General features: G+C 33.9%; 1 protein-coding gene across 1 annotated transcript in view; it reads left to right on the forward strand.

Moving 5' to 3' along the window:
* The first annotated feature begins 2,405 nt into the window (after nucleotides 1-2,405).
* The window catches only part of LOC134662098 (neuropeptide CCHamide-2), a 38,511-nt gene continuing 23,438 nt past the window's right edge, over nucleotides 2,406-17,478 (forward strand). Inside the window, exon 1 of the mRNA XM_063518371.1 lies at nucleotides 2,406-2,519. The gene's annotated coding sequence lies outside the window, so the exon portion shown is untranslated. The remainder of the gene's footprint in view (nucleotides 2,520-17,478) is intronic.

Genomic DNA, 17,478 nt, shown 5'->3' on the forward strand with positions numbered 1-17,478 from the left:
ATAGTTAGGCGTAGTACGAATGGAACTATCGGAGTTATCAGTGATATTAAATCAATATTTACCTTGTTGGTATATACCCCGGCTCGTACCAATGAGTTTTTCGGAACTTATGTACGAAATATCACTTGATATTTACCAGTTGCTTTTCAGTGAAGGAAAACATCGTAAGGACACCGGACTAATCCCAATACGGCCCTAGTTTACCCTCTGGGTTGGAAGGTCAGATGGCAGTCGCTTTCGTAAAAGAACAAGTGCCCACGACGCTAATTACTGGGATTAGTTGCCAAGCGGATCCCAGGCTCCCATGAGCCGTGGCAAAATGCCGGAACAACGCGAGGAAGATGATGATTTACCTTGTTGGTAAAGTTTCTTGTCAAAAGCTTTATTCAGATATCGAATTTAGTTTTATATTAAGGTCATATTACCTCTTTTTGTTCCTATCAGGGTTTGGACCAGTTATAATATGAGTTACACAATTATTATTTATTGGTTGGAATTCGCCAGATCTACAAATTGATAATAAAGAGCGATGAGAAATGTGTATTAAGTACTAACATCTGTTTTCTCAAAATGGGGACCTAGTCAAGGTAACAATCGTACACCGACAAATGCAAAAAAAAACAACGGGTTGCACTCAGGGAGTGCCGGCAGAAGTGAAAACTCAATCACTATTGCAAAATGTCTGCAGCACTATGTATAATTGAGGTTAACGCCATCTAGCATTACTTGAAACCCCTAAGCACATCACTGTTAGTACTCGAGTTATATTAATACCAGTTAGATCGAAACTCACTAGATGTCATTTAAATCAATAAAGAAAAACTCAATGACATTACATGTAACAGTTTTTCGATCAGGTCACGTGACCGTCTTACGTCTTACGGTCACGTGACACCTGTTACGATTTTAACATTTTTTCCCCATCACAAAAAGTGCACAGCGCCGCTAAAGAAGTTTTCACTTCAAAAAAAAAAGGATCAGGATGTGTGATGCTACGAAACGACATGTGACTATTAGCGTACAGTATTTAAGTTACTGACTGTCGCCTTGGTTAGGCGCCCTACACAGAATAAGTATAATGTATACCACCTTAGCTTACCGACTTTAGAATAAAACAAAGTGTTCAACAGTTAAATAAACGAGAAAACGGTGATTTAATAGTGTTTTTAAATAGTTATATTATTTAGGCACCCTACCTATATTAAGATTTTTACATAGAAGGTAGCATCCTATAGAAGTGGTCTACGCGTGCCTCCGTGAGGGACAAAGCATACGCAATGCGACGCTATGATTGGTCGAATTTATTTGTTGCCCACCATAATCCATACTAATTTATGGTGGGGAATAAAAAAAATGTGAGACTGTGACAAGGACAAACAATTATAGCGCTTTCGCTGCTACTCCTACTTTAAGATACATAAGACTATCCCGTTCTGTCAGTTATTCCCATCATGCCCAATCAAGTTTAATACTAGATTCATGGATTTTTATAAAATGTTATCATGTACGTTAATATATTTGTAATTTTCTGATAGTTTTTACATTGCTGTAAGTATGTGAATTACTAAATATAAAACAATTTACTCACCTAACACAAATGTTTGGAAATTATGCTAATTTCTGGGATCCTTAACTAACTGTAGCTAAACAGAGAAACCTATGCACACAAAGCAAGTAAATATCAAGTCTATAACAGAACAACACATTACATATATGCAAATTCTCAATCTTCCCAACCTTAGAGGGCCCGATTCCGATTTTGAACTAGATATCTATTAGACATCACCAAGATATGTCAATGTCAAAAGTGACGTGTTTGTTTGAAGAAACGTCACTATTGACACTTAAGCCCGTACCATGAGTCACTGACAGTGTCAAAACTGACATAAACGCCACCGAGAACGTAATTTACTTTCTATACATCTCGTTCGCACTAATATGCGAGTACGAGCGAGATGCATAGAAAGTAAATTACATTCTCGATGGCGTTTATGTCAGTGCCAAACTGATGGCAGCCGTACTGTTTGACAGTGACATATCCAATACATATCGTTTCAATATCTAGTATTTGACGTATCTTAAAGTTCGAATATGGTTGCTATTTAGGTAGATATTTATTAATTATTTGAGTATTCATCAACAATTTGACGTATCTTAAAGTTCGAATATGGTTGCTATTTAGGTAGATATTTATTAATTATTTGAGTATTCATCAACATCATCTTTAATTGTATTCATTTTGAACACGCACCTGTTGTCAACACGTCAATCGCAGCCACTTAGAAAAAGTTATCACACGATCGCCATGTCACGAAATCTTCAAAACAAGTCAAACCTGCCCTAAAAACAAGTAGGCAACGTCACAACACCCACGCGGCCGCTCTGCGCCGCCCCAACTCTATGGGGCGCTTAAAAGCGCGCCGTCCGCCCGCCTTAGCGCATTCGACAATTGCAAGGCCTAGTAACATGTGCTAAGGACACTGCACTTACACACGTGAACATAACGAATCGGACTTTCAGTAAGTATATTTTGTGTTTCTATTTTAAACTGGGAATTGTTTTTCAGCGAGTCATTTTTGTGTTTGCGATTTTAGTGGCGATTTAACAAAAAAAAATAACTCTTTTATATTCTATGAAACGTGAATGAAACGATAGTTAAAAACCATATAAAATATTTATAAAATAAAAATAAAAATTACAAGGTTCTTTATTAAAAAACAAATGTAATTTTTTATATTATACGTATAAAATAACTTTTACAAACTGCTGAAACAACTATCAAGTGCTGAAACTTTCTCGCAACCCGCCACAAAGTGCGATTTAAGTAGGCAAGGGAAAAACCGCGACACTATTTTCAGAGTTTGTATCGCGGCCACATGGGTTGTTTCGTATGTTTAATAATTATTTCAACATATACATAACGGATAAAAACAGTTCAAGGATATAAATTCGTGGTTTGATTTCTATTTTTAGGCTGTACCAAAAATGCGTTAACGATATTTTTTTTTGTTTTTTTTCTTACGTCTTTTACAAAATATTATTAAAAAATTAAAACAACTGTCATTTACTTATAAAATAATGTATTATCTTATTTGTTTTAGAATTTAATTGTTCAACATAAAACATGGACTAGGTACTTAAAAAAAAACTACACGGCGACTGCAATGCTTGAATTAAGACTCCGTATACCAAAGTGAAATCGCATACTTTTTTCACTATGGGACCCCAACTCAACTATAATATTCATTGTTGTCGCGTTTTCAGTGCTGATAATATTATAATAAAAGTTTCTCAAAACGACTTAGGTACTGGTTGTAAAACACTGTAGGTATACATATTGCTATATTAAATAATATAATTATAGTCTTTAGTCAGAGCTTCCCTTATCATCATCATGTACGTTTAAAGTTTGTCCAGATTTCGGTACATTCTGTTTATAACTATATACCTACTCGTACTTAAATAAAATATTATTCAAGAAATCAAACAAAAATAGCAGCCGCCGTACTTTTGTTTGACAATTATCTAATAATCAAAGTTATCAAGAAGTCTTTATCTTTATTATTAGTAATTTGCTACAATTAAAATGCGAAAATTGGCTTTTCATTTGGATAAGATAAGATAAGATAAGATTTATTTATTGTCAAAGCTGGAAACTTTTAAAACAATTGATTTCTTTAAGAGTTTTACGAATACCTGTTTCGAAATGGAATTATCAGTGTGGAACGCTTAGGTTTTAGATTTAGCTAGGTTTTGTCAATGAATTATATTCGAAAACTATTTATGACATAGCAACAACTGGTGAAATGAGTTTGGTTAAGTGTGGTCTAAGAATTTTTTAAATGCTATTTACTTACTTATATTCCTTAAAGCATGTAGCTCACATGCATGAAACATATTCTATAATTTTTGTTTAAGCATATTCAAAAACACGAAGTTATTGCAAAAATGAGAATTCCGTAAATTTTTGTAACAGTTTTGTAAAGACAGGCTAAGGCACTTATTGTGTCGCTTCGGTTTTATACAGATTTTCACTTTAAGTCCCTGAGAACTATGATATACGTACAAAGTGTACCTAACTTTGTACAGAAATATCCAACGAACAGTCTCCTTTTTCAGTTTTCTTAAGACACAAGAGAAAAATTTGACTACAACAGTCCCCGTATCTAAATCATTATGAGATTCTTATTTGCTGTAATATTACTCGTAAACGGTAAGAATCGCCATAATTACGTCTCGTAAATAACTTTTACTATTAAAACATTACAATTACTTACCACGTAAAACATTGTTATGACCATCTTGGTATCATAATATCTACTTATTTACTTTTTTTGTTTTGGTGTTTTGCTTAGTATCTTTAGATAGGTACCGCACTTCTAACCATGTGACAAAATAAAAAAACCGGCCAAGTGCGAGTCGGACTCGCGCACGGAGGGTTCCGCACCATCAACAAAAAATAAAGCAAAACAAGCAAAAAAACGGTCACCCATGCAAGTACTGACCCCGCCCGACGTTGCTTAACTTCGGTCAAAAATCATGTTTGTTGTATGGAAGCCCCACTTAAATCTTTATTTTATTCTGTTTTTAGTATTTGTTGTTATAGCGGCAACAGAAATACATCATCTGTGAAAATTTCAACTGTCTAGCTATCAGGGTTCGTGAGATACAGCCTGGTGACAGACGGACGGACAGCGGAGTCTTAGTAATAGGGTCCCGTTTTTACCCTTTGGGTACGGAACCCTAAAAAGGGATATAAACGACTTGGTGTGTACCTACCCAAGTAAAATTTTCCATCCGGTAATTCTAATCGGGTAATTTATAGACAAGTTTGTTATTAATTTATAGACAAACGAAATGTATTACCAATATCGCGATCGCGGACCCCAACTTAAATCTTGCCTCTTAAAAGTCTCAGCCTAACCGACGCATTTTCAACATCTGCCCTCAAATATAATAGGCAAGTTCCGATAAATTCATTGGTATAGCCATAGAGAAAAAAATACATAGAGTGCTCACTCCATACATCAGTTTTGGTACCAAAAAGACTATTATTATCGTAGTGTAGTGAGGCGCGACATTCGCGACTCACTAAACATCTAGTATCAAGTAGCGGCAATTCCGCTATTCGATGCTAGATGTCGACTACGAAAATATAGATGGTCAAGCAGATCTTGTCAGTAGAAAAAGGCGCGAAATTCAAATTTTCTATGGGACGATATCCCTTCGCGCCTACATTTTTCAAATTTGCCGCCTTTTTCTACTGACAAGATCTGCTTAACCAGCTATAATAGTCTTTTTGGTACCAACACTGATGTATGGAGTGAGCACTCTATTTACTATATTTCCCTATGGTATAGCCTCCGGGATTCGACCCCTTATCTTCCGGTTTGAAAGTTCTTGCCTTAATTGATCAGGAGTGGTAGCCAGGACGACAATCAAAAGTAAAAATGTATTGAAATGACAAATCTGGGGAGCGATTTTTGAATTTCGTGAGCTCGACTTCGTCACTCGGAAATCAGTTATTTTTGAAATACGAACAATAAAAATTGGGAATCTAGTGGTATTGACCACTCGTTTTCAATTCTATTAATAGAATTTAAATGCCTAGTAGTAGAGATATTATTAAAGGGAGAACACGTATATAATCGAGCGATCAAAATTCAAAAATCGGCCCCCTGTGCAACAAAAAGTTTCGTGAATATAGCCATCCATTATTTAAGTTTCGTTTGAAGTTTTCTATAGCGGTCATCACTTGTAAACTGAAATAGATGTCATATACTAAAGAAAAAGTGACGAAGCCCTCCAGCGGTGAAGGCCGGATTCGAACCGGCGTCTATTTCAGTTTACAATTTTTATATAGTAGTGTGACTACTTAAAAACACAAATGAAAATATTTAACAAAATAATTTGATTTGATCCCAAAGTTGTGGTCATCACTTGGTTAAGCTCCCACTACGATAGCTTGAATTAAAATGGCTAACGGACATAAGTACACATTAAACATTCCAAAACTTTTTACTGCTCCAAAATGGAACTTTCACAGAACACACTAAAACAAAGATTAACTCACAGATTAACTGTTTGTCCAGTTATTTAACGGCTTAACTTCGCAATGTCGATGCGAGTAGAGGAAAATTAATTACTAGTGTAACTGTAAAACAACCCAACTACTTATAGGCCAGGAGCTCACAAGCTCACATCTGTGGCAATATCTTCGTTCAGTGTGCATTAAAAAAATAACTGAACTCATTAAGTAATTCAAAAAGTAGGTAGCTGAACTTAAGTAATAAATAATTAAATTTTGATCAATATCCTAAAACCGATTAGTTGTTACCAGAGATGGGCAAAATGTAATCGACTAACGATTAACGATTAAGACTAAAAGAATTAATTGCTACTGACGATTGAAAACGACGACTGATCAATCGTAGTTGTATAGAGTGCAACTAATTTAGTTGCAACTAAATTAGTTGCCGATTGATTACGGACAACTAATTTTTGTAATCGACTAATTAGTTAGACTATTTTTTCCGCGACTAATGTTAGAAGCAAATTAAATGGAAAACCTCGGTATGGCTATGTTGACAGCCAGCAGATTAGGACATCTTAACGCATGTATAAAAATGAAATAGCACATGTGTTACTTGCGATATTTTGACCATTTTTATGGAGTGTAAAATTTCTCTTATCTAAGGGTAAATAAAAATTGGGTACTTTGTGCATTGACACTTAAAACACAATTTTATAAATAAAACTTTGTATTTTGTTGTTAATAAATGTCAATCGTAAAAATAATAATTAAAATAAAAAAATATCAAATCAACGTTCTATATACGATAAAATGTTCAGTGACTAATTAGAAATTATTGCATTTTCAACTATAACTTAACTAGTAAACAACTGATAAGACGGATGAGTAAAGTAGCTGTCTCGCTCTTTCATATATTGTTCTCTTTCTATTTTTTTACCTGAACTCCTCTTTCTTAACCCCTTATCAAGATTTGCCATGCAAAATTTATGACCAGTTTTAAGAAGTAATAACCATCCAGTATTATATTTTTTATTATTTCGGTATTATATTTCCGTAATAAGTAATAAGCACCTAGAATCTAAAATGATTCATGACAACATGTTCAATATATAATCTAATATGACCTAGAGACCTCAAACCATCTATGAGTATGAATTTATGAAGTATGAGTCTTACATCGAGTAGCCTGATCGATCAATTTGCTACCGCTTCAATATATTGGCAATAGCCGTAATAAATAAAATATGTATGTTGATTGATATATTTGAATGTAGAATGACGCAAGAAAAATGTACAATAGTTAACGCTGAGAGTTCTTTACAAAGAGGTTGAAATATTTTTAATGACCACACGTTGAAAACAAATTAGACCGCATAGATAATAAACAACATGCAGATGTCTCATGCAATAAATAGAACGTGTTTTTTTAGAAAATGCGTCGGCACTTGCATCAAAATGCAATAAACAACTTCCAGGTAAGTAGGATTATCCCATTGTTTTGTCGCCGCGTAACACTAAAAAGAGTTTTTTATTGACAGCGACAGCAGAATATTGATAATTTCTTTGTCTAAGATTTACTCAGTATCGTGTACAACTTAAGTATTAATAATGCACCAATCTACATTATTGTTTGCAACTTGTAAACATTGCAGTTTTTCGCTATTTATCGTTACCTGTATCCATAATATAACGATATATATATATATACTACACATATATCGTTATATTATTGCCCATAATATTACATTGTCATTCAAACATTTCAAATTAAACGTGTATACATAATTTTAGCTCAATCGGTTGAAGGTATCTGCTTCGAAAAAAGCTGCAAGATTCTACCCAAACCAACACAGGTACAACATACGAGTACCTACATACATACCAACTTTTAGTTACATATTTCAAGTTAAATAAAAAATGCAAAAACGAGCGATGATATAGTTTTAATATAGATTTAACCGTGAAATTTAGTCGATTGAAACTAAAACTAATTTAGTTGTTAGTTGTACATTCTCACAACTAATTTAATCGCAACTAAATTAATCGCGATTAAAAAATGACGATTGATATTTTTAATCGATTGATTAGTTAACTAAAAAATTAATCGATTAATGCCCATCTCTGGTTGTTACACACCGACAACCGACCTGTTGGTTAGTTGTAATTGTAACACTTGTAACACAGACGTAAAAAGTAAAAAAAAAATAGATAAGTACCTACTGTTATGCAAACATTTATTTCAGGTAAGTAACTATTGTTTTAAACAACTTACAAAAAAACATTGGTAACTAACTATACTTAATTATAGATTGAACATGTTTATAAAATTTGATGTTTTATTATATTATATTTATGTGTCTGTGTCTCACGACAGTTTTGTGAGTTTTGTTATTAAAAGAGGAGGTAAGTACTCAAACTTCTTACAACTTACAATGTTAAGTACATGTGTACAGTTTCTATCCTTTTAATAATGATGAAACTGATAGCAAATTGGAAATACAACCCGAGCGTGGCGACCTAGTTTGGTAAATTAGGAGATAAAACTCAAACCTAACTTTTGGACTAATCCCATTAAGGAATCACTTCTGGTTTAACCTGTGAAATCGTGTTTTCAGATCAATGTTTAAGATTGGTTTGGCTGAATTTGATATTTAGGGACATTAACAGCGAATTCTTAGTATGGTTTATGGTTTAAGAATTTATTTCTCCAAAAGAATATTACATTCACTTACATAGAGAAATACAAACAAACATTATATACATTATTTACAGAGTGCACGAATAGCATAAAATATATTCTAGGACTACGCAAAGCAAATTATTTTTTTATTAAGAATGTGGGTATTATAATTGTAAAGTATGAATCGGCAACTAGTACCTAACTTATACGTAAATTTTTTTGTTAATTTTAGGTAGGTAAATATGTCTGAAATATTAGTAGAAATATAATATGCTGAAGGTACCGCTACCTTAATAGTTCTTTATTTGTTTTACAAGGGGGCAAAGTTGTTGTTTAACCGCTCGTGTTAATATTGATACCCGAGCAAGCGAAAGATTCCAAAATTAAACCACGAGCGTAGCAAGTGGTTCGAAAAATGGAATCTTGAGCGTTGCGAGGGTTTCAAAGCACGAGGGTTAAGCAAAATTTGCCCCCGAGTGAAACACAAAATTTATCACCACACCAACCCGAAGCAAATATTAAATGCAAATTATCAAACAAAATCAAACCAAATCAAATTCAAATGAATTGTATTAAATATTTATCATCCAAAATCATAATTTAAAAGTTAATTCTACCAGCAAACATAAGAAAACAACTTAAAATTTATTTGAAGTGTAAAAACGCTGTTTAAGTTAATTGATTTGTGGAGGTGCGAAGGGAATCTGGTTCTGGCTGAAAAACGGCGCTGAAGTGTCACCCATGTGGGTGGGCATTTTCAGCATGATGCTGATGCCAAAACCGTTTGCCACATCATTTAGAAATAATTATAACTTATACTAAATATTATTAGAATAGTTACTTTAAGTTAGATGTTTATATTTTGTACTCTTTTGTGGCAATAAAGCATTTTCTTTCATTTCATTTAATTTAATTTAATTTAATTTCATTTCATTTCATTTCAAAGTAAGCCTTTCCGAGCTGGTGTGGTGAAAAGATTTTTGCAAGATATTTTTTTAGGACGCCAGTTGTTTACCTATACTTCAGTAGCTGTATTCTCTGTTTAATTGTCTTGTGTGCAATAAAGAGTGTTTAAATACTAGTCAGCTGACAATAATTTTAATATCATAACTCCCACAAAACTTTTCCACTCAGCACCTCGCCATTGTAATTTATTGTATGAATTAATTTTGCAGCCCAAACGTTATATAGCGACAAGGTGCTAAACAGAAAGGGAAAGTAAGCCCCAAAATAGATTTTAAGGACGGCCCTTTACAAAAGTTACAGGTGTCAGAAAAGGTTCTATCCAATTATACTTTTTTGTAAACTTTCATAAGACTATTATGCTTTTGGCACCTCTCGCTTCAATCGCCAAGTTTACTCAAGTAGTCGTAGTGAAATATGTATTTAGAATTGCGTTAAGACTGAGTCAACGAGAAATTTTGAAGGCGGAAGGTTGTCATGGAAGGTGGCAATGAACACGAGGAAATAATTTTAACATTGTACTGCTTAAACGATAAAGCTTTTGTTTAACAAGTAACAACTTTTATAATTCGGAAGTCATTGGACTTCCTATTTTTCATATAAATTATTTATTATTTTTAATGTACGCTAACATAACTGCAATCGACCTTGCTTGTCATGCACGCTTTAAACAAAACAAAATTCGCAATACATTGCGTCTTAGAATTATCTTTAATGTTTATTAAAAATCAAAACACATGTTATTTTTAAAATTCGCTGAACAAATGTTGGTCAGTTTGATGAGTAGGTACAGCCTACAGTTTAATTTTTTGCTCCTGTTAGATAGGCCACCCGATATATTTAAACGTTATATAAAATAATAATAAAAATCAAAACGTCTCAGTTTAATAATAAAATTACTTAACGTAGACATTTGAACTAGTGGCACCATTCGTGTACCTATAAAATAAACAACAAAATCTAATCGTACTACAGTCGTACATAGGTACCGCTTTTGGTTTTCTTTTACCTCGTTTGGTATTTTGTAGTATTGCACATGTAAAAGCAGTAGATAAGTAGAATTTGTGGAAATTGCATCGTTACATACCACTATGCATTTTTGCATTCAGACAGCAAAGTGTACGTACCTAATACCTAATATAAATATAACGCAAGACGCTAAAGAAAATACAGAGTACATTTTAGGGAAAACGGTTTTGCTGTTTGTTTCATTGTGCTAACATAACAAACAGTCTGTTATACAGTCTTTCCACACTGTATAAGTGGTATAAAAGCTTAAAAGTTTTTTTGCGTTCTATGAATCAGGTTATGGTTTTGTATGCATGTCGGCGGCCGATCGTAAGATCAGGCAGATCGTAATGTTCCTGTGTAATGTTTTGACGATAGTGACATTAAACCAATATATAGGTAGGATAGGTTCGTTAGTTTGCTTTAGATCCCCGAAGGGCAAACTGCCCAGAAATAGAAGCCCCGCGTAGCGGGGCTCCGTCGACTCAGGGAACGGGTCAAAGATTTTCACGTTTCACGATATGCCTAGGAATTCCACGATCTGCCTGATCTTACGATCGGCCGCCGACATATTACACAAGTAATAAAAACGAGACAAAAAAAAACAGCAACATAAATAAGCAACCATACTTCTTTAAATCATTCTTTATCATCTCAGACATTCTTTATTATCTATTTGTCAAAAATACGATAAATAGACAGACATATATTACTAAACGTAGGTAATTTCGTCATCTTTTCTATGGGTAATGGTCCCCTATAAAATCGAGGCGCGTGCCGCCTTCCAAGTGGCCTGGAGATTTAGAAAAAGTACGTAGGTACCTTATAACACTTTCAGGTGCACATTAGTCTATCTTAGGGTCTTCACTATACCTTTGTATGATACAAAAAAATCTTATTTATAGGTATCCTGAATGGTTGAAGTGAAACACTTAACATCATTTTCATATTTTTTTGTTTTCATCTCTAGTCAAACTGGAATATTTTCTAGTGCATTTGTTAAATAAAATCATCATCTTCCTCGCGTTGTCCCGGCATTTTGCCACGGCTCACGGGAGCCTGGGGTCCGCTTGGTAACTAATCCCAGTAATTGGCGTGGGCACTAGTTTTTACGAAAGCGACTGCCATCTGACCTTCCAACCCAGAGGGTAAACTAGGCCCGTATTGGGATTAGTCCGGTTTCCTCACGATGATAACTTAATAACTTTAACATTTAGTTTTTTTAATAAATTCCACTATAACAATCGATTGAGGTGTGGCCTTAATTAGCTGTTTTTATTAATGTAAAGTTATGGTCACTGCTAATTTAGACATACCTACGAAAAATAACAGTTATTATTATTCATCCTCTAAGTCTGTGTATGATAGGAATCCTGGCCGGATTTTTGGTCATGTTTATGTTTTTTTTCGAGAACAATTTTTTCTCCTCTATACAGCATGACAAAAGTTATACCCACGTTTTTTGACCACCACACACATGAAAAAAGAAACCTGGGAAAGGAGCCACTGCTATTTTTAACTTTAAAAACAAAATGTATTTAAAAATCATTCTCTAAAACCCACGCCCTATTAAATTGATGTAATGACAGTGACTTTTGTTTCGCCAATTACAAACAATTTGAAATTGCCTCTGGGACCCAAAAGTTTGTTGACTCAGATCTACAAAGCTCAAGCAAAACTAAACTTTAAAAATATTTACATACGGTTTTTATTACACTTAGTTGTTGTTGTTTAAGAAACATGTTAAAATTATTTTGATAAAATCTTGTAACTTATTAAATATTTTCGGTATATAAGACTTATTTGTTTTACAAGGGGACAAAGTTATTGTTTAACCCCTCGTGCTAATATTGATACCCGAGCAACCGAAAGATCCCGAAAGTGAACTACGAGCGTAGCGAGTTTCAAGGCACGAGGGTTAAATAAATTACCTTTGCCGAATGAACCACAAAAATGTTCACCACACCAATGCGAGGAAGATATTAACTGTAAAACATTAAAAATCAAATCCAAACAAACGCTATTATATAATTACTACAATATATTATATATTAATACATTTATCATTAAACATCATCATGAGAAAGCAACTCATTTACTTTTGGAGAAAATAATTTTATTCCACAAAGTTTTCTTAAATTTTCTTTCCATTCGCGTAAGCTTCGGAGTGAATGACTTTCCACTCCCCCGAGGACTCACGTAAGTGCCTTATGGCAATACACTTCGCACGTCATATACACTATGGAAATCGACACTGGGCTATAACCGCGAAGGCGAAAATATCCGTCCCTACGGAATTTGCAAGAGTGACAGAGGCAAATAGACGAAATATAACGATTCGTGGTAGCCCCCTGACCGGAACGATGTCCGGTATATTGTATCAGTTGCGAATGAAGGTTGAATTTGGAGCATTGTTTGCTAATGGGATTGGCGGGAAAAACATAGTTCACTCATTCATTACAATCACAATCTGTAACATAATATTATTATTAGGGAGCATAGAAATTTACTAGGCTAGCGTGGGGACTATAGCCCAAGCCCTCTCGCGCATGAGAGGAGGCCTGTGCCCTGCAGTGGGACGTATATAGCCTGAAATTATATTTATATTTATACGATGAATCATTAGAACAAAGACAACACTGCAATATTAGACAAATGTGCATATATGGACATGAATCACAAACTGTAGGTAAGTGCTGTGCTATCAACTAATAATAACAGAACGGGACGGAAACTATTAAGATTTTCACTTCATGTTTTTCCTTCTTTCTAACAAAGCAGTATCAAGACGTTTTTTCCGTAAGAAAAATTGTCAAATCTACCGTTATGATTGTTAACGTCTTCTTTCAAGAGGAAAACAATAAAATCGGAATTTTTATGTTTTTTATTTAAAAATAAATAAGAAGAATACAAGACACATCCTAGGAAATTTCACCTTCAATGACAGTTATTGTAATAACTGTAATTATTTAATAATTGTTCGTTAAACACATTTTAAATAAATGAAACGATGAACGTGTCGTTCGAATTTATTGTGCTTGTTAATGCTTGCTTTCTATTGCTTATGTATATTATGAAAGTATCAATCTCTCTTCCAATATATATTAACCCATAAAGTCAGATAGTTATGAACTATAATCTAGTACCTTAAAAAACCTCCGAACACACAAATGCAGGAATAGATTTGAATAAAAAATGTCTAAGTACCACCGCTAAAAAACCTGCTTTTAAATAAAAAACCGCATCCAAATTGGTTCACCCGTTTACGAACTAATATGGTCCCATGAACAGACACAAACGCATAACTATAATATAGGTAAATTCGCACGGTGAATGAATAGTAGCTATTAATACGTACTTAGCCATATATTTAAAAGGAAACCATAGGTATCTATGGGAGTATTATGCATACATATATGATAATGTATGGTTACATTACAACGCATACATGGGCTACTTTGCGAAATTGTCTTCCCTTAAATCCTGTGACACACTGAGCATAAGTGTTCCTTTTAAAAGGTTAAGGGAACACAATAGGAACTAGTTATACTTACCGTAAAACGGGGTGAGTAGGTTTCGCGGGGAGAGGTGGGTTATGAATGGGGAGAGAAGGTTTGAGAGGGGGGTGAGAAGGGATTTTAAGGCTACTGCTACAAAAATTATGTATTCCAATTTAAAATGGAGCTATAGTAATACGCATAATAAAAAAAAATCGATCCAACAATCTTCCAAAATCACCTTTGTATGAAAACCCCTCTCACCCCAAATACGAGGCACTACGGGGTGAGGTGGGTTTTCCTCTTTATCGTCAAAGTTATGAAATGGAACTACCCAAAATAAAATAAAAACTAAAATACAAACGTCCGGAACACTTATTATATATGTCGGCGGCCGATCGTAAGATCATTCCTGGGATACGTTCGTTAGGTTACTTTAGATGCCCGAAGGGCAAACTGCCCAGAAATAGGAGCCCCGCGTAGCAATGATTTTCACGTTTCACGATATGCCTAGGAATTTCACAATATGCCTGATCTTACGATCGGCCGCCGACAATCCGACATATACACCATTCAGTTTTCATATGTAAAAATAAAATGTTATCGAGGTTTGAATTTCATTTTTGACCCTACTCACCCCATTTTACGGTATATGTTTTAAAAAGGGGCAAAGTTGTTGTATAATAGTGCTAATATTGATACCCGAGCAAGTGAAATACTATTTGTCATTCAAAACAATCACTTAAAAAGAGTTAAAAGTCAATTTTACCAGTCAACATGAGAAAACAACTCAAAATGGGAGATTCAAGAGGAGCAGTGACCAATGTATTAATAAAAATAGCCTAATTTTATCGTTTAAATAATTTCGTAAAAAAATGGAATTGAATAGAAATTAAGTTTTAATATTTTATAATTGTACAATAGTTTAATAAAAAAACCTTACACGTTTGTGTTCCCTTAACATAATATAACTAAAATAACAAGATTGTTATGTCTATTGGTTTTGCCGCCATTGCCCTTGTAATGTCATCACATCACACGGATTTTCATATGGAAATAGATATGCAAAGAACTCAGACCACCGGCCGGGTGTTCGCATTTGCCTTGCGACTTGTAATGAATAAAAAGCGTATTTTGTATATACTATCCGTTGGAAATACGCTCTTTTTGAATAGTGATGTTGTATAATTCAGAAATCATCTTCCTCGCGTTGTCCCGGCATTTTGCCACGGCTCATGGGAGCCTGGGGTCCGCTTGACAACTAATCCCAGTAATTGGCGTCGGCACTAGTTTTTACGAAAGCGACTGCCATCTGACCATCCAACCCAGAGGGTAAACTAGGCCCGTATTGGGATTAGTCCGGTTTCCTCACGAAGTTTTCCTTCACCGAAAAGCGACTGGTAAATATCAAATGATATTTCGTACATAAGTTCCGAAAAACTCATTGGTACGAGCCGGGGTTCGAACCCGCGACCTCCGGATTGCAAGTCGCATGCTCTTACCGCTAGGCCACCAGCGCTTCAATTTGTACAATTCAGAAATATTGTTGATTATTAGGGCTGGTCAATAGTGGCTTATATTGTAGCTAATGTGAATGTGGACTCTATGTTTTAGTATTTTTTTAATGAATACCTACTTATTACGATATATCACCGGCTGAGAATACGTTTGTGCCATATCCATTTTTGAGCAAAATCGTTTTTTAATGATTTCTAAAATAACAAGAAATATGCTATAATTGACACTAATCGGTTTAAAAAAAAATTACATTTTTGAAAAATGTTGTGTCAAATCCGCATTTTACTATAGGATATTTACACTTTATTAACGGAAAATTATCACAAAAGTGTGACATATCCACAACTATTGTGTTATATCATACATTGTACGTTTAACATTTACTCATCAAAAACGGATATGGCAATAATAAAAATGCTTTTATTTCATGATTACCACTATATTCACAATATTTGTATAGTTCTAGAAATAGTACACATATGTGCCTAAATGTTTATCATTAATCATAAGTTCAATATTTCCCAAATGTATAACTTTTCGAGAATTTTTTTTTTTTGCTTCTTTTCGCTCTCCTGTAAACCAATGTAAGTGGCGTATGGCACAAACGTATTCTCACCCGACGATATAACAAGTGTTACCGGTAAAGCATAAAACTTTGCCTTTTAACATTACTTTGCCCACTGCGTCACAGTTCAGTAAAAACGAAATAGGTAACTTAAAAATACCTAGTTATGACAGATACACTTTCTGAAGAAAGAAAAGAAAGTATCATATAAAGTACTTACCCAAAGAATTTCCACAGTATTTGTATGTATTTACTACCTACTGCTTAGGTACAATCTCTGTTCGTAGAAAAAAAACCTGTTTTTTTCTGAAAATGACACAGATTTTATTAGCGCTGAATTGGTTTATACAGAGCAGTATGAAGACATTAGACACTCTAGTTAAAAACGTAACTTTAATAGATTAATTAGGGTAAATCATCTTCGGTCACCTTTCAATAACTGGACCTTATACTAAAAAAGATTATACATATTTAACATTCACACAATCCGAGTAAAGTTTCAGAACGAATGTCATTTAGTCTATTTTAAATGTGTGGATAAATAAATATGTATAATGATTTTAGCCATTTTAAGATAAGGTGTCTATTTATTGGAAGGTGACTATTAGTAATAGACGATTTACCCTAACTTTGTTTTGAGGAAATTTCAAGTCTAGTGTATTCAATCGTGAATTTCATAAATATGTTGTATCAATAAATGATTCCATAATGAATGATTTTGATGATTTTATAAAACTGTAGCGCCCGGAGTAGTGATAAAATATCGTACTTACTTAAAATTATTTGCCATTCTATTATAAAGTAAGTTTTTACTCGATCCATCTCCGTAATTTCCGTGAATTGCATTAGAAACTCAGTCACTGTGAAAGAAGTTTTACCGAGATCGAAGTAAAAGAAAAAAAAACTAAAAAAAGCTTAATAAGTGCTATGAAGTCTTTGTAAAATAAGCGTAAATGGTATAAAAATATAAAAATGGGTTTCTTAGGTCTCACTTTTTTAAGCTGATTTATTTGTAAAATGTTTTGTGTACTTATCTGTTGTTTTAGATTTTGATGATTGGTTTGAACTAAGTATTTTTTTGCAAAGAAGACTTTTATCAAACGTATCTAAGTACAAGTACAGATAACTAAAATTTTATCAAAGTTCCCATAATAATCTAGCTGGGGACTGAAAATCATTCTAACAATGGTAGCATACAATCGTACAGCCTGCC

This window comes from Cydia amplana, chromosome 2 (genome assembly GCF_948474715.1).
Source record: "Cydia amplana chromosome 2, ilCydAmpl1.1, whole genome shotgun sequence".
NCBI lineage: Eukaryota > Metazoa > Arthropoda > Insecta > Lepidoptera > Tortricidae > Cydia > Cydia amplana.